This window comes from Cibotium barometz, chromosome 11 (genome assembly GCF_041138505.1).
Source record: "Cibotium barometz isolate CiBa-2024 chromosome 11, ASM4113850v1, whole genome shotgun sequence".
Classification (NCBI taxonomy): Eukaryota; Viridiplantae; Streptophyta; class Polypodiopsida; order Cyatheales; family Cibotiaceae; genus Cibotium; species Cibotium barometz.
Window position 1 is genome coordinate 15,624,757 of NC_141056.1, and position 23,487 is coordinate 15,648,243.

At 48.8% G+C, this 23,487-nt stretch overlaps 1 protein-coding gene and 1 pseudogene across 1 annotated transcript in view; both read left to right on the plus strand.

The window, feature by feature from the left end:
- LOC147633815 (GABA transporter 1-like) overlaps positions 1-23,487 on the plus strand; it is a 51,657-nt gene that overhangs the window by 12,085 nt on the left and 16,085 nt on the right. The gene's annotated exons all lie outside the window — the stretch shown is intronic.
- Positions 7,477-22,743, plus strand: LOC147633816 (uncharacterized; annotated as a pseudogene).

Sequence of the window (23,487 nt, forward strand, 5' to 3'; positions counted from 1 at the left end):
CCTCCCAGAGCGACCATGGTTCAGGCCTTCCAGGTACGAGTATAGGCACATGTACACAAATAGGTACAAGTTAACGAACAGGTACGAGTCCACGATAACCAATAGCAAGTATTGAAACCGGTTCTCTTGGAGCTGATTCACCGCAAGTACAACTTGTACAGGAGGTATAATGGGACCTCTCTTCTATGCTTATCGGCATCCCTCTTATGCTTATCCTGTGAACGAGAAATGACTGTCTGCACTTGTGCAAAGGCAACATCAAAATCTTTGACATACTCATCTACTACATGAAAATCTAGGAACGTATCACTCACTCCCCATAATCTGACCTGAACCCTGAGAGGATGGGTGGCAATAACACTTTGCCATATACAATCTCAAACGGGACCTTTCCCGTGGAGGCATGTACTGTGTTGTTATATGCAAACTCTACCAGCGGCGGCAGATACTTCTCCCTAGCTGTTTTTTGATCCGGAGCATAGCATTTGAGAAGATCCAACACAGCTGAATTTGTAGCCTCACTTTGCCCATTTCATCAAACAGAGCCGACGAAAAGTCTAGCTTAGTGTCCATTTCATCAAACACGCCATGGACTTAGACATACCATGGTGTGTGAACACTTTTGTGCCACACATATCTTGGCCATATGCTCAGGCTTGTTGGTCTTTTTGACTAGACTATTATTTATAGCAACAATAAGCACTATGTAAGTGAGTCTTGTTTAAAGCCATTTTACCTATTGCCCATAATCTTTGGAAAAATCTTCTTAAAGACATACATATACGAGTTGGGTCTTAAAAGACTCTGTAGGAGTAGTTCCCGTCTTGAAATTCTTACTCTTCACGGAGCCTGGCTGAAAAGTCGTCTCCTTTATGCCTTTAAACCTTAGACTTCACAACCTTATACACCAAACTAGACTTACGCGTAAGGATTAGATCCCTTATGACGAAAGTTTTTGCCTATAGATTAGAGAAGGATAGATGCAAGGCTTTATTAGTAGAAAAGTCAGCTTTGCATTTTGATTTTTGTTGGTTAAAAAATAAAAATCAAGATGTAGATAAGAGAAAGAAAAGATTCACCAAAATTGTAGACAAAGATGACATTTGTACTTGGTTAGATTTTCTCCTAGATAACCTTTATATATGAAAGAGTGCACAGAGCGGAAGCAGAGTGGCACTAGAATGTGCTGAACAGAGAGTGCAAGAGAGAGATATATGGAGCAAACTATGCTGAATATACTGAAGCAAAACAGTCCCAAGCAAGAGACAGAGATAGTCTCATAAGTGAGGGAGCAAAATATGTACAAGACTGAATGAAACAAGAGAGGCCAGCCCCACCTATTTATAGGTGAAGAGGGCTGGCCGACTGGAGCTGAATATGCTGGCCGACTGGAGCATATGAGCTGGCCGACTGGTAAAATACCAAAAGGGCTGGGAAAAAATCCCAGAAAAATATGTAAAATAGGGGTGGCCAGCCCACAATCAAGGGCCATACAAATGGGACCAAAAGGACACCAGAAATGGGCAGAAATTGGGGATGAATGTGCTAACACCCCCTCTCAGCACCAGATGCTGAACATACTTCGAGAAGCCGAAGAAGTGGTCCTCTGTCAAAGACAAAAGAAAGTAGCAACAAAAGGTACCAGGAAAGCTCCACAAGCAATTTCCACAACTTAGCTACAAAAGTAACAGAATAAGCTGCCAGGTACACTGTTCTTCTAGAAGAGAACAACCATGTAGGTTGCGTCGTGCTGCTCCAAATATCGGTGCCAAACCCAAATATAAACACAGTGTCACAGGAATCCCTAGAAGCCTGTAGCTCCAAGAAGATAAAACCCTCAAAAGAAATAGTCCATCTGCTCCAACTTTGTACCTCGAGTAGCCAAATGCTGTATAATAGCACCCTCCTCGAAGGTCGGCATCGCCAGATGTAAGAACTCAACTGCCCCCTCTGAAAACTGATGTTGGGACTCCACAGGCCCAACCAAATCCAAATCCCAATCCTTCAATTCCTGGAAGTACCACTGTGCCCCAAGCACGACAGACACAATTGACCACAATACAGAATCCTCACACAGAGTAAGAGGAAGAGGAACATCCACTGTAGTAGTAGTAGCCTCTTCAATAGCATCACACAGCGTAGAAGCAGGCTCCTCCATAGAAGGCAAAGGGACCAGCAACACATCCTGGTTACTGGTGGACGAAGAAAGAATCGGAGGCGAAGCAATAGGAGACAAATTTCCCTCAGAAGGTGTGAGCAAAGATAGCCCACTGTCTTCCTCAAAAACATTACCAGAGATATAATCCTGGCAAGGAGAAGTATGCATAGAAACTGAAGGCAGGGCAACAGGAGAAACAGACTCCTCAGATGCAATGAGCAAAACTGGCCCACTATCCTTCATCGCAGGAATATCTCCAAAAGAAGTATCCATAAGATCACTGGCTGCAGAGCACCCAGAAGCAGAAAGCATCTGCTGATCATTGGCATCACCATACAGGTCACAAAGCAACTGCCACACATAGAAAGTAGAAGCATCATCAGGAGCATAGATGAAGTGAAGAACCGAATCCTGACAATTCAGGAGGAGAAAGCCATAGATCTGTCCGTCAGTCTTCCTCCACCGACACACATCCTCCGTAGAGGCAAGGTCCGGCAAGCACCGATTCTTGTACGAGAGAAACTCCATCAAACCATACTCCCTGAGAATAGAAGTACTGAAAGTTACCACCATCCAACTTGTTTGCCTCATCAAGGAAATAACAAGAGAGTGGTACAGGAGCCAAATCTGAAGTTGTCATCATTGATCCAATCAATAGAACCAACCCTCATAAGATAAAAACTGTCCAAATCAGAAAACGCTGATATAGGGTCTTTCCTCCCACCAAAACGCAGCCCTAAGAGGCTGGACAGCACCCGAGAATATGCTGTAAGAGGGTGCAAGAGGGTGCAAGAGGGAAAGGCAACAACAAGGACAGTTGTCATGTGCATCCGTTCATGCCAATGCTCATAGACATGTATATTCTCATAAGCAAATATATGGGTAGATTTAGGGGCAGATTTAGAGCAGATTTTGCAGCCCTACAAGCTCCCGGAAGTGCCCAAGACATAGCCCAATGGTTGGGACACCTTTTGGGCATAGTTTGGACACAAAATATGACTGTTTGGACAATGTTTTGTGGGAAAAATAGGCAAAACCGACTTGATTACGAATTCATTCCTTTTTCCTATAAATAGGATCATTAGGCATTCATTAGAATCATCATTCAAAGATCAAGAGGATCCATTTGTCAGAGTCTGCAAGGCAGCAAGGACACAGTGGTGGATCAACAGGAGCTTCTCTTGTTCGATTGCAAGTAGAGGGTTGCAAGGATCTTTGGTATGCATCATGAAGCTGTGAATCAGCAAGATCATTGTATATATAGCATGTTTTGGCAATATACAGTAGATTAGGTCTCTCTCTCCTTCTCTTTTGTGTCTTTGCTAAACATAGGATTAGCGTTATCTTCTTTGCTTAGCGTTAATCATGAACACGCTTCCGCAATGCATGTTACATTGGTATCAGAGCCTAGGTCATCCTAGGACAGTTCTTAGCTTATATTTGGTGCATGCTGAACTAGGGTTTCTGAAATTAGGGTTTGCGTTTTAGGGTTTACGAGCAAGATTAGGGTTTACCAGTCATGCCATTTGGTTTGACGAACGCCCCAGCTACATTTAACCGCATGATGATGCGTATTTTCCGGGAGTTGATTGGAGTGTGTGTGTTCATATTTTTGGACGACATACTCATATTTTGAGCTACAGTTGAGCAGCATGACATTGATGTGGAGAAAGTCCTTAGGTTGCTGGAAAGCAACGAGCTCTATGTCAATGAAAAGAAGTCAGAATTTTATCTGTTCCAGGTGCATTACTTGGGATATATAATCAGTGCCGAAGGCATTCGACTTGATCCGGCTAAAGTGGCCGAGATTGTTAACTGGGAAGTACCTCAGACTGCTTATGACATTAGATCATTTGTGGGTATATGCCAGGCATATTCCACCCACATTGATAAGTTTTCTGATCTCTCGGCAGACCTCACCGATCTGCTAAAGGGAGTGAAAACAAGGAGGCAAAAGATTCGAATGACTCCACGAGCGTTGGAGGCATTCCAGAACCTCAAGGTGGCTTTGTCAGAAGCGCCTTGTTTAGCCCTTGCCTCGTGGGACGAACCATTTCAGGTGATCACCGATGCGAGTAACATCGCAATTGGCGGTGTATTGCAACAGAATGGTCATCCAGTAGCTTACATGTCTCGTAAGTTACTGCCCGCCGAAAAGAATTACTCAGTCTACGATCGTGAACTCCTAGCAGTCATTCAGGCCTTGAAACATTGGAAACATTTCTTGTATGGCCGTGACTTCGAGGTTCGCACTGACCATCAGGCATTGCGCTGGATTCAGACGATGCCCAGTGCACAGTGGAGTGATCGACAGCACCGCTGGAGTCAGATATTCCAGCAGTTTGGTGGCATGATTGAGTACCTTCCAGGAAAGGCCAATCCAGTGGCCGATGCTTTGAGCAGGAAGGGACAAGTAGCTGCGATTCAGACCACTAGACTGGACCTTGTTGGTACAGGACTAGAAGACATGAAGCACACGTACGCGGATTCCGAGGAATTCGGTACACAGTGGGAACAGGCATTGGATGCCACAGGACCATGCCATTTTCTGATACGCGATGGTTGGCTTTACTACAAAGGCCGACTGTGTGTCATGAAATCATTCCGGGCAGCTCTTCTCCATGATGCCCATGACGCCATTACAGGTGGTCATAGGGGCATGAATTCGACTCTGGAGAAATTAGAACGGCAATACTATTGGCCAAAGATGAGGCGTGATGTGTTTACTTATGTACAACGCTGTGACATTTGTCAAAAGGTGAAAGCTCCTCGTGGAAACAAGATAGGGTTGTTACAGCCTTTGCCAATTCCTGAGGGTCCTTTCCAAGACATTTCGATGGACTTTGTCACAAATCTGCCTCCCAGTCCGAGTAAGCGTAATACACAGTGTTTGACTATTGTTGACAGGTTCAGCAAATTTGTGATGCTTATTCCTTGCAGGGCCAATGTGACCGCCGAGGATGTTGCCCAGCTATTCATTCGGCATTGGTACCCGATTGGTGGGATTCCTAGGACCATAGTGTCAGACCGAGATGCCAAGTTTACCAGTCATTTTTGGAGGGCATTGTTTGATAATTTTGGTACTAAGTTGAATTTTTCCAGTGCATTCCACCCACAGACAGATGGCCAGACAGAGATATACAACCAGTTGGCCTTTGATGTGCTGAAGTGTTATGTCCACGATCAGCAAGGTAAGTGGGAATCGTTTTTGCCTTTAGTTCAAGCTGTTCTGAATGACTCTTTTTCTTCAGCTATTGGCAGGACTCCATATGAGGCAGCGTTTGGAAGGCCTTTCCAGTCGTTGTTAACCAGGACCTCGTCTTCAGTACCGGAGGCGAACAGAGTGACGGAGTCTTACCAAGAGATACAACTAGAGTCCGTCAAAGACAGATTGGCTAAAGCGCAAGAGGCCTACACTCGACAGGCCAATAAAGACCGAAGGGACATGAAGTTTTCGGAAGGAGATTGGGTATATCTTCGGATTATGAAGCAAAGATTAAAGCAGGTGGGCAAGCGATGCCCAAAGTTGTCTTTCAGGAGCTTCGGACCATTCCCCATCCGGAAAAAGATTAATGAGGTGTCTATGCAGTTAAAGCTACCTCCGAGTTGGACTATGCACGATGTATTTCATGTCAGTTGGTTAAAGCCATATGCAGGTCCACCCCCTTCAGAGGTCAAAGACGAAGCGGAACCAGACATCATTGATGAAGCCGAAGTAATGGTTCCAGAACAGATCCTTCTGCACCGTTTCAAGCATGGCTCAGGCCGAAGACTACGACAGTTCCTCACGAAGTTTCAGGACCGAGGAACTCACGAAGCGGTATGGCTCGACAAAGAATTCTTCGAGGACTATCCGGCTTTATTGACGGATTATTTGGAGGCTATGCAGCTTCCGTCAAGTTAAGCAGAAGGGGATGTCACGTGCATCCCGCACTTGGATGCCACGTAGACATTCTGTACAGAAGGTGCAGGACCTGGGATGGTGAACTGGTCCCATGTGAGCCCAGTCCGGGACGAGTCAGCCAGGGATCCATCTCAGTCGTCCGAGGTCAGGTGTGCATTGTCCTGCACATGAGTCCAAGGTCAGGTGTGCATTGTCCTGCACATGAAGCAGTGCCAGTCCGCGCTGTGAGTCTCCCTCTGGAATGATGTCAGATGTGCTGTGTATCTGGTTTGCAACTGGATGCCAGGCCTCTGTAGGCATGTAGGTTGCATGTAGAGATGGGGCCAGCCCATAGGGCTACCCCAGTGTAGGTGTTTGTACTTGCATTTGTAGTATGGGCATGGGGGAGGTGTCCAACCACCCCCAAGGGGCCAGGAGAGCCCAAGGCTATGCCCACCAGCCAAGGCATGGGCTGGAGGGGCTGTCAGCCAGCCCTAGGGCTGCAAGAGAGGCAGCCGACAGGGTTAGAGGCCTTCTCAACCAGTCGGCCAGGTGTGGGGGGCAGCCCTACACCTCTACGCATGGTGCCCAGCAGCCAGGGTGCTGTCCCAGAAGGCTGGACAGCAGTGTGAACTCATGCGCAGGCTGGACAGAAGGAATAGAGTGTGAAAACACTATATTATATTTAACTCAGTCGTGGGTCTTCAGTAAACCAGCCGACTGGATGTTTTGGGAAGTATAAAAGCCCAGCCCATAGTTTCATTAGTACCATCTCACAATTCACCAAGAGCCTCAAGCATTCAAGGGCCAGGACAGCCAAGGGTTTGCTAAAGCTAAGGGGTGAAGGACTGAAGGTCAAGGGCAGGTTTTCCAGCCAAGAAAAGGTCAAGTACTTTGTATTTGTTTCAGATTTACATCATTCTAATAAAGCAAATACACCATCCGTGGTGGGGGCCCTACAGAGGGTTATTGGGACCCAATACTGTGTCCTTCTCCATCTCCCCCTTCTCTCTCTATTTTTCTGCACATCGTCTTTCAGTTGTGCGTTAATTCCGTCGCGAAAAGAGTGCTGTTTTTCTGAGTTTTGAAGTACCGATCCTTCTCCGAAGCTTCCGCATATTACAGTGGTATCAGAGCTTAGGTCATCCTAGGACAGTTCTTAGCTTATATTTGGTGCATGCTGAATTAGGGTTTCTGAAATTAGGGTTTGCGTTTTAGGGTTTACGAGCAAGATTAGGGTTTGCGTTTTTGCGTTAAATCTGCATTTTTGCATCAACTTTTTGCTCATTTTCAGCATAGTATAGTGCTAGAAAGTCTAGTTTTCAGCCTAGCATGATCCTAGGGAGTTTAGAAAGCATGTAGAACTCTAGAGTTAGGGTTTTTGGGCTGATTACAACAGAAAAAACAGCAAAATAATATCATGAGTTCAGAGGCAATGGACGATGACTTTGTCACGACTTTGCAGAGTCGTCGGAGACAGGAAGATGAACGATACAAAAGGGAACAAGAACGCTATGCTCAGTATGAACAAATCATCGTTGGGGCCAGGTTTAGGCAACAACTCACAGAAGAGCTTCAAGAAGAGATGCGTCAAGACCCACTTCTATACGAGCAAAGATGGACACAACTCAAGGAGACATGGGCACAATTCATGGCAGCATCAACAAAGGCAAAGAAGGAATCACCTAGGGTTGTAAAGCAACCCATGACCGAGAGCGTTTACCCAACGAAAAGAGAGCTTCCAAGATAAGAGTTCTCGGGAGACGTGATCACAGAAAGAGGTGTTTCCGAGGAGGTGCCATTACCCGGGATGCACATGCCAGAACCAGAACCAAAGCCAAAGCTAGAGCCAGAAGCCAAACCAAAACCAGAACCACAGCTCGCGCAAGTGGATCTTTCCAAATCCTATTTGGAGGAGGATGAGGTCAACCCGATAGTTCCCAAGGAGGTGGATCTCTCCAAATCCTATTTGGAGAAGGATGAGGTCATCTCGACAATTTCAGAGGAGTTTTCAGAAGATCTAAAGACCAAGCCAGAGAACTTGAAGACCAAGTTAGAGAGCTTGGGGATTGAGCCAATGGATATGAAGTGCAATCTTCAATTGGACCAGAAGGAAAACGGAGCAAAGGTGTATGGATTACCCCAGTGCTCCAAGCTTAGCAAAAGGGGATGTCATGTGCATCCGTTCATGCCAATGCTCATAGACATGTATATTCTCATAAGCAAATATATGGGTAGATTTAGGGGCAGATTTAGAGCAGATTTTGCAGCCCTACAAGCTCCCGGAAGTGCCCAAGACACAGCCCAATGGTTGGGACACCTTTTGGGCATAGTTTGGACACAAAATATGACTGTTTGGACAATGTTTTGTGGGAAAAATAGGCAAAACCGACTTGATTACGAATTCATTCCTTTTTCCTATAAATAGGATCATTAGGCATTCATTAGAATCATCATTCAAAGATCAAGAGGATCCATTTGTCAGAGTCTGCAAGGCAGCAAGGACACAGTGGTGGATCAACAGGAGCTTCTCTTGTTCGATTGCAAGTAGAGGGTTGCAAGGATCTTTGGTATGCATCATGAAGCTGTGAATCAGCAAGATCATTGTATATATAGCATGTTTTGGCAATATACAGTAGATTAGGTCTCTCTCTCCTTCTCTTTTGTGTCTTTGCTAAACATAGGATTAGCGTTATCTTCTTTGCTTAGCGTTAATCATGAACACGCTTCCGCAATGCATGTTACAACAGTAGCTTGGGCTCTCCTCAAGAAAAACGCACAAACTCTAAAGAAGAAGTGTCCTCCACAGGTACCAAGAGTGCCACCAAAGCCTGCAACACCACAAGCCCCCTCTGCAAAGGGAAAGGGCCACTCGAGAGGAAAACGCAGCAAAGAAAGGCTGCTGTCCTGTAGAAAACAGGCCACCTATTGTCCAATCTCCAAGTGGGAAGGAAAACGCTGGTCAACAAGTACCTGTTGGCTGAGTTGATGAAGCCAATCTGAAGGAAAAGCGTCCAGCAGGGTGCTGTCCAGAAAACGCAGCAGCAAAGGCTATGGATGTGGAAGAAAAACGCAGAGGAGAAGGTGCTGAAAACAGGGCTGAATCTGGGGCAGCAAAGAGGTTGCTAAACCGGGAGTGATGATACCATGAAAGAGTGTCACGTGCACACCATTCAGGTGTACAGTGACATGTCATCATTTTAGCATCATAAACATCATCAGGATTTATCAGGCATTTTATGGGCATTTAAATGAATGTTTTCAGCATGTACCACATGGTATGGGTTGGATTCAGCATTGTAGCATCACATTAGCCATCTAGACCAAAGCATTTGGGGCTTGTGGAGGCAGCCGACAGCATGTATAAACCAGCCGACCAGCATTTTATAGCATTTATACCATTTTATGGCATTTATGGTATTTTATGGCAGTCGTGGGCTTCTTGCAACTGGCCGACTGCAGCAAAGCTGGCCGACCAGCACCAGTCCCCCATGTAAATAGAGACACATCAGTGTTTTAGTCCATCAAGGGGCATCTGACATCAGCGTTTCAGCCCATCATCGCATTCAGTCCAGCATCGCATTCAGTCCAGCATCGCATTCAGTTCAGCATCTACATCAGTAATCAGCATATTCAGCCATCTTCCCAACTCCTACATAGAGGGATACCAGCATACAAGTGGTGGAACTCAGCATTGGAGTCAGGACAGCCATCCTTCATCATCCTTCAGCATGTTTCCCTCTCTTCCAGTGGGTAGACATCATCTAGGATAACATAGATCCATTTGGATCTCATTGTAACCGCATTCATCATCTAATATAGCTGCATTGCATTGCATTGACACTATCTGTCTTTCTTAAGCATCATTAAGTGCAGTTTAGTTAGACTAAGGTTGTGTTTACGATGGTCAAAAGACCTCACATGTCACATTGGTATCAGAGCGTTACAGGGTAACCAGCCTTAGATCATGTTCATTCCATCAGTCATTCAACCAGACATCATGTTAATCGCTTCCGCACAGTTAAACCCAGTTCTCAAAATCTTGCAAGCCACCCTTAGGGATTTTTCCTTAGGTATGCATTAGTAACCCATCCATCTGCATTCTTGCACAGCATATAGGGTTGCACATGGCTTGCATAGTAGTCATCTTAGCAGTCAGTCTTGCATCTGCAAGGCATACATGTTTGCCCATGAACTCTCTGGGGAAGAATGACATCCATCATCAAAGGAGGACATAAGTTTTGGGCTTCAACTGGCAGCAGCAGGGGGTTTCTCTTCCACAGAAGACGGAAGTTTGCTCCAACATCGCCTCAGGAGGTTCAGAGCTTCAGGAATGATGGAGATGGTAGGTGAAAGGTTTCCACAGGCAGGTCAGGGGTGACTCAGGTATTTCCAAGCAGTTTTAGCAGCATTTGCCATTCAGTTCCCGCAGTACATAGAGTCTTGGCTCAAAGGATTCCACTCTTGCAAACGACCTCAGTCCCGGCAGCAGAAGACAGAAGGTGGCGGTGGTTCGGAGGAGAAGGATCACCAGAGGAGTCGAAAGGTTGCCAGGTATACCACCCAGCAACAGTTTAGCAGCGGGGAATGTCACGTGCACACCATTCAGGTGTACAGTGACATGGCATCATTTTAGCATCTTAAACATTATCAGGATTTATCAGGCATTTTATGGGCATTTAAATGAATGTTTTCAGCATGTACCACATGGTATGGGTTGGATTTAGCATTGTAGCATCACATTAGCTATCTAGACCAAAGCATTTGGGGCTTGTGGAGGCAGCCGACAGCATGTATAAACCAGCCGACCAGCATTTTATAGCATTTATACCATTTTATGGCATTTATGGTATTTTATGGCAGTCGTGGGCTTCTTGCAACTGGCCGACTGCAGCAAAGCTGGCCGACCAGCACCAGTCCCCCATATAAATAGAGACACATCAGCGTTTTGGTCCATCAAGGGGCATCTGACATCAGCGTTTCAGCCCATCATCGCATTCAGTCCAGCATCGCATTCAGTTCAGCATCTACCCAACTCCTACATAGAGGGATACCAGCATACAAGTGGTGGAACTCAGCATTGGAGTCAGGACAGCCATCCTTCATCATCCTTCAGCATGTTTCCCTCTCTTCCAGTGGGTAGACATCATCTAGGATAGCATAGATCCATTTGGATCTCATTGTAACCGCATTCATCATCTAATATAGCTGCATTGCATTGCATTGACACTATCTGTCTTTCTTAAGCATCATTAAGTGCAGTTTAGTTAGACTAAGGTTGTGTTTACGATGGTCAAAAGACCTCACATGTCACATTGGTATCAGAGCGTTACAGGGTAACCAGCCTTAGATCATGTTCATTCCATCAGTCATTCAACCAGACATCATGTTAATCGCTTCCGCACAGTTAAACCCAGTTCTCAAAATCTTGCAAGCCACCCTTAGGGATTTTTCCTTAGGTATGCATTAGTAACCCATCCATCTGCATTCTTGCACAGCATATAGGGTTGCACATGGCTTGCATAGTAGTCATCTTAGCAGTCAGTCTTGCATCTGCAAGGCATACATGTTTGCCCATGAACTCTCTGGGGAAGAATGACATCCATCATCAAAGGAGGACATAAGTTTTGGGCTTCAACTGGCAGCAGCAGGGGGTTTCTCTTCCACAGAAGACGGAAGTTTGCTCCAACATCGCCTCAGGAGGTTCAGAGCTTCAGGAATGATGGAGATGGTAGGTGAAAGGTTTCCACAGGCAGGTCAGGGTGACTCAGGTATTTCCAAGCAGTTTTAGCAGCATTTGCCATTCAGTTCCCGCAGTACATAGAGTCTTGGCTCAAAGGATTCCACTCTTGCAAACGACCTCAGTCCCGGCAGCAGAAGACAGAAGGTGGCGGTGGTTCGGAGGAGAAGGATCACCAGAGGAGTCGAAAGGTTGCCAGGTATACCACCCAGCAACAGTTTAGCAGCGGGGAATGTCACGTGCACACCATTCAGGTGTACAGTGACATGGCATCATTTTAGCATCATAAACATCATCAGGATTTATCAGGCATTTTATGGGCATTTAAATGAATGTTTTCAGCATGTACCACATGGTATGGGTTGGATTCAGCATTGTAGCATCACATTAGCTATCTAGACCAAAGCATTTGGGGCTTGTGGAGGCAGCCGACAGCATGTATAAACCAGCCGACCAGCATTTTATAGCATTTATACCATTTTATGGCATTTATGGTATTTTATGGCAGTCGTGGGCTTCTTGCAACTGGCCGACTGCAGCAAAGCTGGCCGACCAGCACCAGTCCCCCATATAAATAGAGACACATCAGCGTTTTGGTCCATCAAGGGGCATCTGACATCAGCGTTTCAGCCCATCATCGCATTCAGTCCAGCATCGCATTCAGTTCAGCATCTACCCAACTCCTACATAGAGGGATACCAGCATACAAGTGGTGGAACTCAGCATTGGAGTCAGGACAGCCATCCTTCATCATCCTTCAGCATGTTTCCCTCTCTTCCAGTGGGTAGACATCATCTAGGATAGCATAGATCCATTTGGATCTCATTGTAACCGCATTCATCATCTAATATAGCTGCATTGCATTGCATTGACACTATCTGTCTTTCTTAAGCATCATTAAGTGCAGTTTAGTTAGACTAAGGTTGTGTTTACGATGGTCAAAAGACCTCACATGTCACATTGGTATCAGAGCGTTACAGGGTAACCAGCCTTAGATCATGTTCATTCCATCAGTCATTCAACCAGACATCATGTTAATCGCTTCCGCACAGTTAAACCCAGTTCTCAAAATCTTGCAAGCCACCCTTAGGGATTTTTCCTTAGGTATGCATTAGTAACCCATCCATCTGCATTCTTGCACAGCATATAGGGTTGCACATGGCTTGCATAGTAGTCATCTTAGCAGTCAGTCTTGCATCTGCAAGGCATACATGTTTGCCCATGAACTCTCTGGGGAAGAATGACATCCATCATCAAAGGAGGACATAAGTTTTGGGCTTCAACTGGCAGCAGCAGGGGGTTTCTCTTCCACAGAAGACGGAAGTTTGCTCCAACATCGCCTCGGGAGGTTCAGAGCTTCAGGAATGATGGAGATGGTAGGTGAAAGGTTTCCACAGGCAGGTCAGGGGTGACTCAGGTATTTCCAAGCAGTTTTAGCAGCATTTGCCATTCAGTTCCCGCAGTACATAGAGTCTTGGCTCAAAGGATTCCACTCTTGCAAACGACCTCAGTCCCGACAGCAGAAGACAGAAGGTGGCGGTGGTTCGGAGGAGAAGGATCACCAGAGGAGTCGAAAGGTTGCCAGGTATACCACCTAGCAACAGTTTAGCAGCGGGGAATGTCACGTGCACACCATTCAGGTGTACAGTGACATGGCATCATTTTAGCATCATAAACGTCATCAGGATTTATCAGGCATTTTATGGGCATTTAAATGAATGTTTTCAGCATGTACCACATGGTATGGGTTGGATTCAGCATTGTAGCATCACATTAGCTATCTAGACCAAAGCATTTGGGGCTTGTGGAGGCAGCCGACAGCATGTATAAACCAGCCGACCAGCATTTTATAGCATTTATACCATTTTATGGCATTTATGGTATTTTATGGCAGTCGTGGGCTTCTTGCAACTGGCCGACTGCAGCAAAGCTGGCCGACCAGCACCAGTCCCCCATATAAATAGAGACACATCAGCGTTTTGGTCCATCAAGGGGCATCTGACATCAGCGTTTCAGCCCATCATCGCATTCAGTCCAGCATCGCATTCAGTTCAGCATCTACATCAGTAATCAGCATATTCAGCCATCTTCCCAACTCCTACATAGAGGGATACCAGCATACAAGTGGTGGAACTCAGCATTGGAGTCAGGACAGCCATCCTTCATCATCCTTCAGCATGTTTCCCTCTCTTCCAGTGGTAGACATAATCTAGGACAGCATAGATCCATTTGGATCTCATTGTAACCGCATTCATCATTTAATATAGCTGCATTGCATTGCATTGACACTATCTGTCTTTCTTCAGCATCATTAAGTGCAGTTTAGTTAGACTAAGGTTGTGTTTACGATGGTCAAAAGACCTCACATGTCACAAAGAGTGCACAGAGCGGAAGCAGAGTGGCACTAGAATGTGCTGAACAGAGAGTGCAAGAGAGAGAGATATGGAGCAAACTATGCTGAATATATTGAAGCAAAACAGTCCCAAGCAAGAGACAGAGATAGTCTCATAAGTGAGGGAGTAAAATATGGACAAGACTGAATAAAACAAGAGAGGCCAGCCCCACCTATTTATAGGTGAGGAGGGCTGGCCGACTGGAGCTGAATATGCTGGCCGATTGGAGCATATGAGTTGGCCGACTGGTAAAATACCAAAAGGGCTGGGAAAAAATCCCAGAGAAATATGTAAAATAGGGGTGGCTAGCCCACAATCAAGGGCCATACAAATGGGACCAAAAGGACACCAAAAATGGGCAGAAACTGGGGATGAATGTGCTAACAATATATCCTTAGGCGACTCTTTATTTAAGCAAGCAATTGGTATTCCCATGGGTACCGATTGTGCCGTCTTTCTTGCTAATTTTTTTTTTTTCCGAGAAAAGATCCTTTCATTAGTTATGTAAAAAACGCCCGTAGGGCTACAACAGAGATCTCTCCTGCTCCTAACAGAGAGAAGAGCAGTGAATACATCATGGCAGCCCGGGAGACTCTCCCTAGGTGCTGCAAAATACAAGCATCAGTCTAAAGAACTGAGCGGCTAAATCATACAATAGGGGGGGGGAAGAGCCAAACAGGTGGCCTGTAGTGCCAACGGGGGGATCCCGTGTGTAGGGTGTAGAACGGGCCGCAGCGCCAAGTGGTGTGAAAGGCCTGGCGCCGTAAGATCGCCTCATCCGAGTCTCCCCGGATGCGGTCGTACTGTCCTCGCAAGGTGTGGATCAACTCCTGCCAAATCCCCCGAACAGTCTCTGCTGGTGGCTCTAATCTCCCCTCAAAGGCCGTAAAGCACCGGGCCCTCCAGGTGAACCAGATGGTGAGGCTGCTGAGGAGCTCCCATCGTAAATCCCTCTCCTGTGTCCAGCTGGCGGACGAGAAATCCGGTGCCGGAACCAGGCGAGGCTGGCCCCTAATAAATCTGATGGCCTGACTGCCCTGCTCCATCTCATAGCCCATAGCAGGCCCTGATGAAGTCGACCAAGCAGCGGCACCCCACGTAAACATACCCTCTGGAGAGAGGGGGGCCAGAATACGCAGCATTCGCAGCCAAATTTGCTGTGCCTGAGGGCAGTCCCAAAGGCAATGTCTCTGTGTCTCCATAGGGTGGCCGCATCGGACGCAGGCCGCCGGAAGACCGCTGTAAACAAGCCAAGTGCCAACCGCTGAGCCCCTGTGGGCGACCAGCCACTGAAAAGCCGAGATCCTGCGGGCCTGTCGACTAGCCCAGAGCCGAGCCCAGAAATCCTCTAGGAACTCCTGTGATAGTCCCTGCAATCGCCAATGCCCCGCTGCCGCTGGAGAAACCGTCCTCCTCGCCGTCAAAATATGCCGTCCCAGCCGAACAGTATACTGGAAAAAGGTGATCTCTGTGGCCTCAAGGGATGCATAAGGATCATGCCACTCGTACTCCCCGGGGTCCCACTGTAGCTGGGCCAAGGGGCGCGCTGCATATGCCCATATACGCCAATCCGAGAGCACGTCAGCAGGGTCGGGGTCAATATGCCACTTCCGAGAAGCGGCAGCCACTACCCGAATCCTCTGAAAAGTGCACTCTGCAACCAAAGGCGACTCCACCTCCACTCTCTGGAGTCTGCCCTCATCCTGTATCTCATAATAGAGGCATCTGCCATCCTTAGTGCTAGCTCTGACAGCAATCAGGATCTCCAACTGTGTAAAGGCTCCCATCCACCGTGGGGCCACTGGCTCGAGAGGTGTGAACCACTCCTCTGTAAGTGCCTCCTGAATATCATCCCTCATAATCAACCCCCCTCTGAAGTGACTCAGCCTCTCCACCTGGGTCTCCTCTGGTAGACTGCAGAAAGCCTGCCAGTCTCCAAAACTACGAGCTGGGCCTGCCGCTAAAGGTCCCCAGGCTAGACGAGGCCGAGCACCCAGCATATGACCCTGCTCTGTACGAACCGCTGGGCTCCAGATGAGCGGCTGCCTGGCCCGCTCCTCAACACAAGAAGGCGGCCGCTGAGAGAGCCCCGGTCTCAGCAGCTCCCAAGCTCTCAGGATACTCAAAGCAAATCTGTCCTCCCATCCTCTACTGAGGCCTGTCCTCCTCATCTCTATGAAGATCCAGCGAATCTCTGGTGCCCAAGTACCCCCTGCAGGAGGCGCCCGGGCCTGCAGTCTCTGCAAGAGGAGCTCTTTCCAAGGCTCAGCGCCTGGAAGCAACCCCCGAACAATAAGCTTCCCCAATAAGGCTCTACTCTGATCGACTGGATCTATAATGCCCAAACCGCCCTGAGCCAGCGGAAGTGTAATAACTGCCCATGCAACCTTTGCCCGAGCTGGCTGACCGTCCCGCCCAGACCACAGAAAGTTCCTGATCAGCCTCTGTACCTGGCTGATGCAAGAGCTCGAGAAAATCCAGCAAGACGTAATGTACCACATAGTCGCTAACAGCACCTGATTTGCCACCACCACCCTCCCAGCCAAGGATAGTCTAGCTGTACTCCAATACAATAGCTTCTTCCGAATGCTCAGAAGAAGCGGGGCAATCTGCTGCTCAGGTGACAAATCAAGGCCAATCTGGCATCCCAAATACCGCACTGCTGTGCCTGGAGGAATCCATCTAAAACCGGGGTCCGGACTCCATGCCGGAGTGGGAGCACTACTGATCCAAAAGGCCACTATCTTGCGCCAATTGATCAATGCTCCCGAAGCTGCACTAAAAACCTGGAGCGACTGCTCTGCCCGAATAAGATTGGCCTCTTGGCCATGCAAAAATAAGCCCGTGTCGTCTGCAAACTCAGCATCAAGCAAATCCTCCCCCCGGACTGGGAGCTGAAGTCCTCTCAAACCAACCTCCTCTGCCGTCAAATACATACTCATAGCCTCCGCAAAGAAGAGAAAAAGGAAAGGGGCGAGAGGACACCCCTGACGGACTGATCTGGTCAGCTCAAAACTCGGCCCCCGACCTCCTGCAATCAGCACCTGGCTGCGAGCTGTGGAATACAAAGCTGCCACCCCTCTGATCCATCCTGGCTCAAAGCCCAGGCGTAGCATAGTGCCCTCTAAGAATCCCCAATCAACTCTATCGTATGCCTTCTCAAAATCGAGAAGCATCACGACCAAGTCCTCGCCAAGAAACCTAGCTCGGGCCGTCGCCTCCCAGAAAGTAAAGATGTTGTCAAGGATACTGCGCTCCTTGACAAATCCTGTCTGAGTAGCATGAATCAACTCCCCCAGGAAGGGCTGGATCCTCAAACTCAAGGCCTTTGCTAAGACCTTGTAGACAGTATTGAGGATCGTAATAGGCCTCCAATGCCGAATGTCATCCGATACTCCCTCCCCCTTGGGGATAAGATAGATCAAGCCCTCTGAAAAGCTCTGCGGCATCACCCCAGTGTCCAAAACATGTTGAAAGCCCCTGCGGAGGCCTGGCCCCAAAAGGTCCCAATAGCGCATAAAAAAGGCCGGCGTCAGTCCGTCCTCCCCTGGGCAACTATGTCGCGGCAGGACCCTCAAGGCCTCGGCAAGCTCAATCTCTGACAGAGGCGCACCTAGAACTGTGCGCATATGGTCTGTGACCCTCCTCTGCACATGGGCCCGCACAGTCTGTCTGCACACATCTCGATCCTCAGTGGCTGGCTCCGCTGAAAGCAAGTCACTATAAAAAGCAGTGGCAATGGCTCTGATCTCCCCGAGCTCAGTAGCTATCGATCCATCCGGTCTACCAAGCTGGCGAACTCCTGCTCGCGCATGACGGGGTCCAGTGATCTCAAAAAACTCCCCAGTCACTCTATCACCAAGCTGCGTCCACTGAGAGGCCCGACGACGATAGTAAAACTCATGTCTCTGCTCCTCTACCTCTCTAACCTCCTGGCGTGCCTGGCTTAGCTGGGACGCCACCCACTCACATGCAGGCTGCTGCTCCTGAAGGCGCTGTAGCGAAGCAAGGCTGCGTCTCAGTCGTTGCTCCCGCTCGCGAATCTCTCCCAGTCGTGTCAAAGCTGCAGCGTGTAGAAAAGAGCTAAGATCAATGAGTCCCTGGGCACACTGGCCCGCTGCATCCTGGTCAGAGCACTGACTATCATGCCAGATCCTCTCAATGTCCTCAGCGAGACTGGGATCTGTAAGTACCCTCTCTGGGATCCTCAACTGCAAGCTGGGCTCCCGTGTCCCCTCCTCCAATGTCAATATAACTGGCGCATGATCTGAAAATGAGGTGCCAACAAGAATGCCGACGGAGCCCCCTCGCTCCCCTAACCAATCGCCCACATAAAAGCGATCAATCCGAGATAGATTAGTCCCTCCCTGCCGGCGATCCGACCGAGAGAAACTAAGACTGTCCTGAGACCGGGAGAAAGCCCCATGCTGCCATGCATCAGTGATCCTCAGTGACATGCAAAACCGGTCCCAAGCTGCAAGCTCCGTGCCGTGCACTGTAACATGACTGCCTCCCACCCTATCTGCCGGGTCCTCAAGCATGTTGAAGTCTCCCCCAACACACCAATGTGCGGCCTCTGGCAATGCATCAGTAACCTGAGTCCAAAACTCTGCTCTAGCACTAGCATGATTGGGCGCATAGATGTTGAGCACACCCAATAGCTCATCATGCATCCTCAGAATGACATACTGTGCTCTACCAGGCACAATGATCCCTCGATCCACAATGGCCTGCCGCCATACATCTGCAATAACCATGCATACTCCTCCCTGTCCACCCAAAGGACCAAACCCTGCAGACCAAAAAGTGTCCCATCTACCAGGCATCACCGACCCATATCTCCGGATCCTGCTCTCACCCAAGTGGTGCTCCTGCATCATCAAAATGTCAATGCTGCCACCAACCAGGCATCTCTGAAGCTCCTGTCTCAAGCAACCTCGATAGCGTATAAAGTGTGCTCCGCCAAGGCCCTGTACATTCCATGAGATGATCCTCATGGGGATGCCCTGCTGAGGTGGATGCTGTCTCAGCCGTACGGCGGGCCTTCGCAAGCGGCTTGGATGGAGAGTAGTCCCCATCCGAACGGCTGCGAATCTGCCCACCCGGTGTGCTGCAAGAATCCCGGATCAGGCGCCAGTGGCCGTGGCCCATGGCGACTGCCTCCTGCTCTGACAGAGAAACCTCGTGTATACTCACATATCCAGGGTCCCGCGCCAAGTCTGCCACTATGCGCACGACCAAATGCCGAATCCCTGAGGTATCCACACTCCCGGGATCCAAGAAAAAATGAGCCAACTCCCAAAGTCGGCCTATCACATCAGTCACCTCCAGATCGCTCATGTGGTGAGAAAACTCAACTGCTTGAGTCTTCAAAGTGCTGAGAGCGAGCTCTAGAGTCCACTCCCGATCACAAGGTCCACATAGAGGGAACGAGAAGGCCACCGCTGAGTCTAGTGCCTCCTCCCCGCGGGCCGGAGGTATCACTACGTGAACTCGAATGGGTGCTGGCTCATGGGGGCCCTCTGCTCCAAAAAGCCGTGTAAAGGTATAATCAAAGGCCTCCGAGCGCTGTCTAATGCCAAGGCGACTCAGCCGACTGCGGATAGATGAAATCCGTGAGGCCCTAATCGGCATAGGTCTCCTCTGTGATGCTCGAGCGAGGTCAGTGCTCAGCGCTCTCCGGACTGCAGGTGAGCGCCAGGGAACTGCCAGGGTCTCCCGGGAAGGTGAGGCGGGCGGAGGGGGAGGAGGGGGAGGCGAGGGAGGTGGAGAGGGAGCCGCTGCCGAAACCGGAGCGGAGGCGGGAGGAGGCGAAGGTGGAGACGAGGCGGTGGGAGGGGATGGGGGTGGGGGGGGTGAAGAAGGAGGAGCTGGCATCTCCTGGTCCTCAGTCGCTGCAGGGGTCTCCTCCTGAAGGGGAGCAAAGCTGTTCCTCACGGGAACCCAGTGAGGCTGAGACTGTGGCTGCTGCTGCAGCGGTCTCTGTGCGTGCTGCTGTGGCTGTCTCCCTCGGCGGCGTCCCTGTCCAGGCTGCCACTCCGAGGTCTCTGAGGCCTGAGCAGGTGTCCCTGAGGCAGCCTGCCGAGCCGAATCTGTGGGCGGGCCATCAGTAGTCTGCTGCTGTGGTGAGGGTCGAGGTCTCCTGCGAGGGCAGGCCTTGGCCAGATGACCGACCTGCCTGCAAATGAAGCACTGGTTCGGGAGCCTCGAGAACTCCACTCTCTGATCTATCCACCCTCCCCCTATCCTAGGTAGCTGAATGACCTTAGGAAGGGAGGAGTTGTCAGATACCAACACTTTGACCGAAGGTAGCCCTGCTGCTCTGGCCACCACTGAAGCTGCTGAGTGGCCCGTCTCTAGTACCGAGCCCACCAATGCTCCGAGCCTGGGGAGGAGCGGAAGATACTCCCGGCGGAGACCAGGGAAACAAACTGTAATATGGAAGAGGCGCTCTCCCTGCTCCGTCGCTGCTGGGTCAAATCCATGCTGCCAAGGTCTGAAGAAAGCCCGAGCACCCCTGATGTCCAGAGGACTCATGGCAAGGACCTTGGCAACGCTCTGGGCGGCCTCGAACTCGATCTGATAATGGCCCCGGCCCAGGAGCTGTACATCCAGGATCTTGCCCACATCTGCAAGAAGGCGGGCCTGAAGAAGATCCCTGATCTCCCCTCTGTTGGGGCGAGTGCCGACTATACGGCAGATGGTGGAATGAGCCTGGAGGCGTTCCACCTCTGCGGTGAGGCTCGCTTCCTCTTCCGGCGAAAGAGAAAGCCTGATGGGGATGACCTCGGGGGCGGGCGAGGGGGCTGCGGATGAGTCCCTCTGAGACGAGGCGGGAGGAGTCTCCATCAGAGTCTGAAGCTCAGGCGAAGGCGAGGCGAAAGCGGAAAACCTGCAAGAAACGGGCTGCACGCAAAGAGGCGGAAGACCGGAGGAAAAGGGAAAAAACACAAAACCCCCTGGGGGTGGAAAACAGCGCGAAGGAGGGGGGGGGGAGTGGGAAAAGACAATGAAAAAACCGGGGGGGGGGGGGGGGGGGGGGCGGGGCGCTGCTGAAGAAAGGAGAAGAGGCTAGGCGGGGGGGGGGGGGGGAGCAGGCGAGTAGGGGGGAGGGGCGCAACGCGAAAAGAAACAAAAGGGGGGAGGGCAGCAACGCGCAAGGAAGGGGGGGGGGCGGGGCGCAGCTGAAGATAGGCGAAGAGGCTAGGCGGGGGGGATGCGAGCAGGCGGAGAGGCTAGACGGGGGGGGGGGGGGGGGGGGGGGGGGGGGGGGGGGGCAGGCGAGGAGGGGGGGGGGGGGCGCAGCAGCGATGAGGGGGGGGGGGGGGGGCGCGCAGAAGCGAAGGCAGGCAGGCGGGGGAAGGAGGGGGGGCGCAAGGGAGGGCAGGCGAACAGCGAGCAGCGTGCGCAGGGTGAAGGCGGGAGCTTCAGCGAGCAGTTCCCTTTCTTGCTAATTTTTATCTTTTTACTTATGAGTTTGATTTTATGGAACGCCTTATTTCTGCTAATACTTGTCCTATCTTTCTTCACAAACTTTGTAATGTGAGACGTTTTGTAGATGACCTCTTCGTTCCCGACATTCCTTCCTTTCAAGAGTTTTTGTATATCAATCCAAATTCCTTAGGTGGAGGGATCTATCCCAAAGATTTTGCGAACTTAACCTCACCTCGAATAGCGATAGTCGTGCTTTTTTAGACCTTAAGATCACTCAATCATCTTCAGGCTTCATAGTAGATATTTATGACAAACGCTTACAACTTGAATATGCTAGCTTAAAGATCATTCGGATGCCACACTTTTCTTCCAATATTTCTGATACAGCTAAGTATGGTGTTATTTGCTCTCAACTTTTTAGATTCTCTCGTCTTTGCTCTACTAAATTTGCCTTTATCTCTCAATCATGCCATCTTATTTTGTTGCTTATCAAAAAAGGTTATAGTTTCAATAAGATTTTGAAAAAGGTTCGTTCTTTCATGAATCGTAGTAAGTTTATCTTTGGTATTTCAGTTTTTGGAATGTTTAAAATGATAAGGAGTAAGTTTTATAGAAGTGGGGAGCTGAAAAGCCCACTTAATTTATAATTCAATGCTCTTTTTTGTAAAAGTGGCTTGTTCTAGCTTAGAGTAGGGTTAGAGTAGGCCTTGTTTAGTCTTTTCTTTCTTGCTCTAGCTTAATATAGATTTAGTTTGGTTCTTTCCTATGTTTTGTAATTGTTGTTATACCTTAGAGCAGACTTTGAGTGCTAGTCTCTATCATGGCTCAATATGCCCATCACCTCTGGAGAGTGATAGAAACTCAGTTCGGTGGTTTTATAAAGCATGTTCTTTTGGACTAACCTTATACAAACCTGCATCTACTCTTGGGCACTGATGACATGATTAGGGATGTCATAGCTTATTGTCCACGCTATGCATGATAGAGTTGATGAACCTACACTTCATGTTTGGACAGACATTGGAGTTAATGGTTGCACTTTTGAGTCGAAGTCTTTTTTAAAGTTTAGCTTAATGTTTGGTTCTAGCTCTTAGTGCTTTAGGTCTAGAGTTTACAGTTCTCTGTTTTGCTATTTTGTTTTTTTTTTTTGGTTTTTTTTTTTGGGTTGGTTTGTTTTTGTTTTTTGTTTTTTGTTTTGTTTTGGTTAATGTCTTAATTAAAAGTCTTCATTTGATATTATCTTTTGATTTCCTCTCCTTAGTAGTTAGGTTTGTTAATTTATTTATTTTTGATCTTTCAAATGCTTTGTTTTTATCTTTATCCTTCTTCACTATTATTTCTTTCTCAAATCTCTCAATTCGTAAGTTCATATTTTTCTGACCTTATGAAGGTATATATATTATTGATTCATTGTGGTCTGGACTTGGACCAAGAGGCTTAACTCCTGTTGTGGACGTGGCGGATCACAGGCAGTCTTGCCAAGGGTCCCTTAGGACAGGCTTTGGTGGTATGGGATGCCAGGGTTGACTGGCTTGGCTTGTGGGAGTGGAACCTTAGCTCCTAGCTTGGGGGTGGTTTGTGGACATGAACCTACTGTTAGGTGGTGAGCTTGCTTGCATCCCTTTTATTTGGTTTCTGTAACCTTTTTTGTGCCTGTGTATAAGGTTGAATCCTTGAGGGATCTCTCAAAAGGATCCCTGCATGAAACTTGTTCTCCATGGGCATACTCGGTGGCATGAGTAGCGGGGGGCACATGCTTGTCCTTGGCTGTCTCATCATTACGCTTTCAGCCCATGACGGGGCTCTTCCTTGGCCAATTCAGCAAAGTACAACGGCTCTAGCACACCCAACACTTTTCCCATGGGAATCATGCATCACA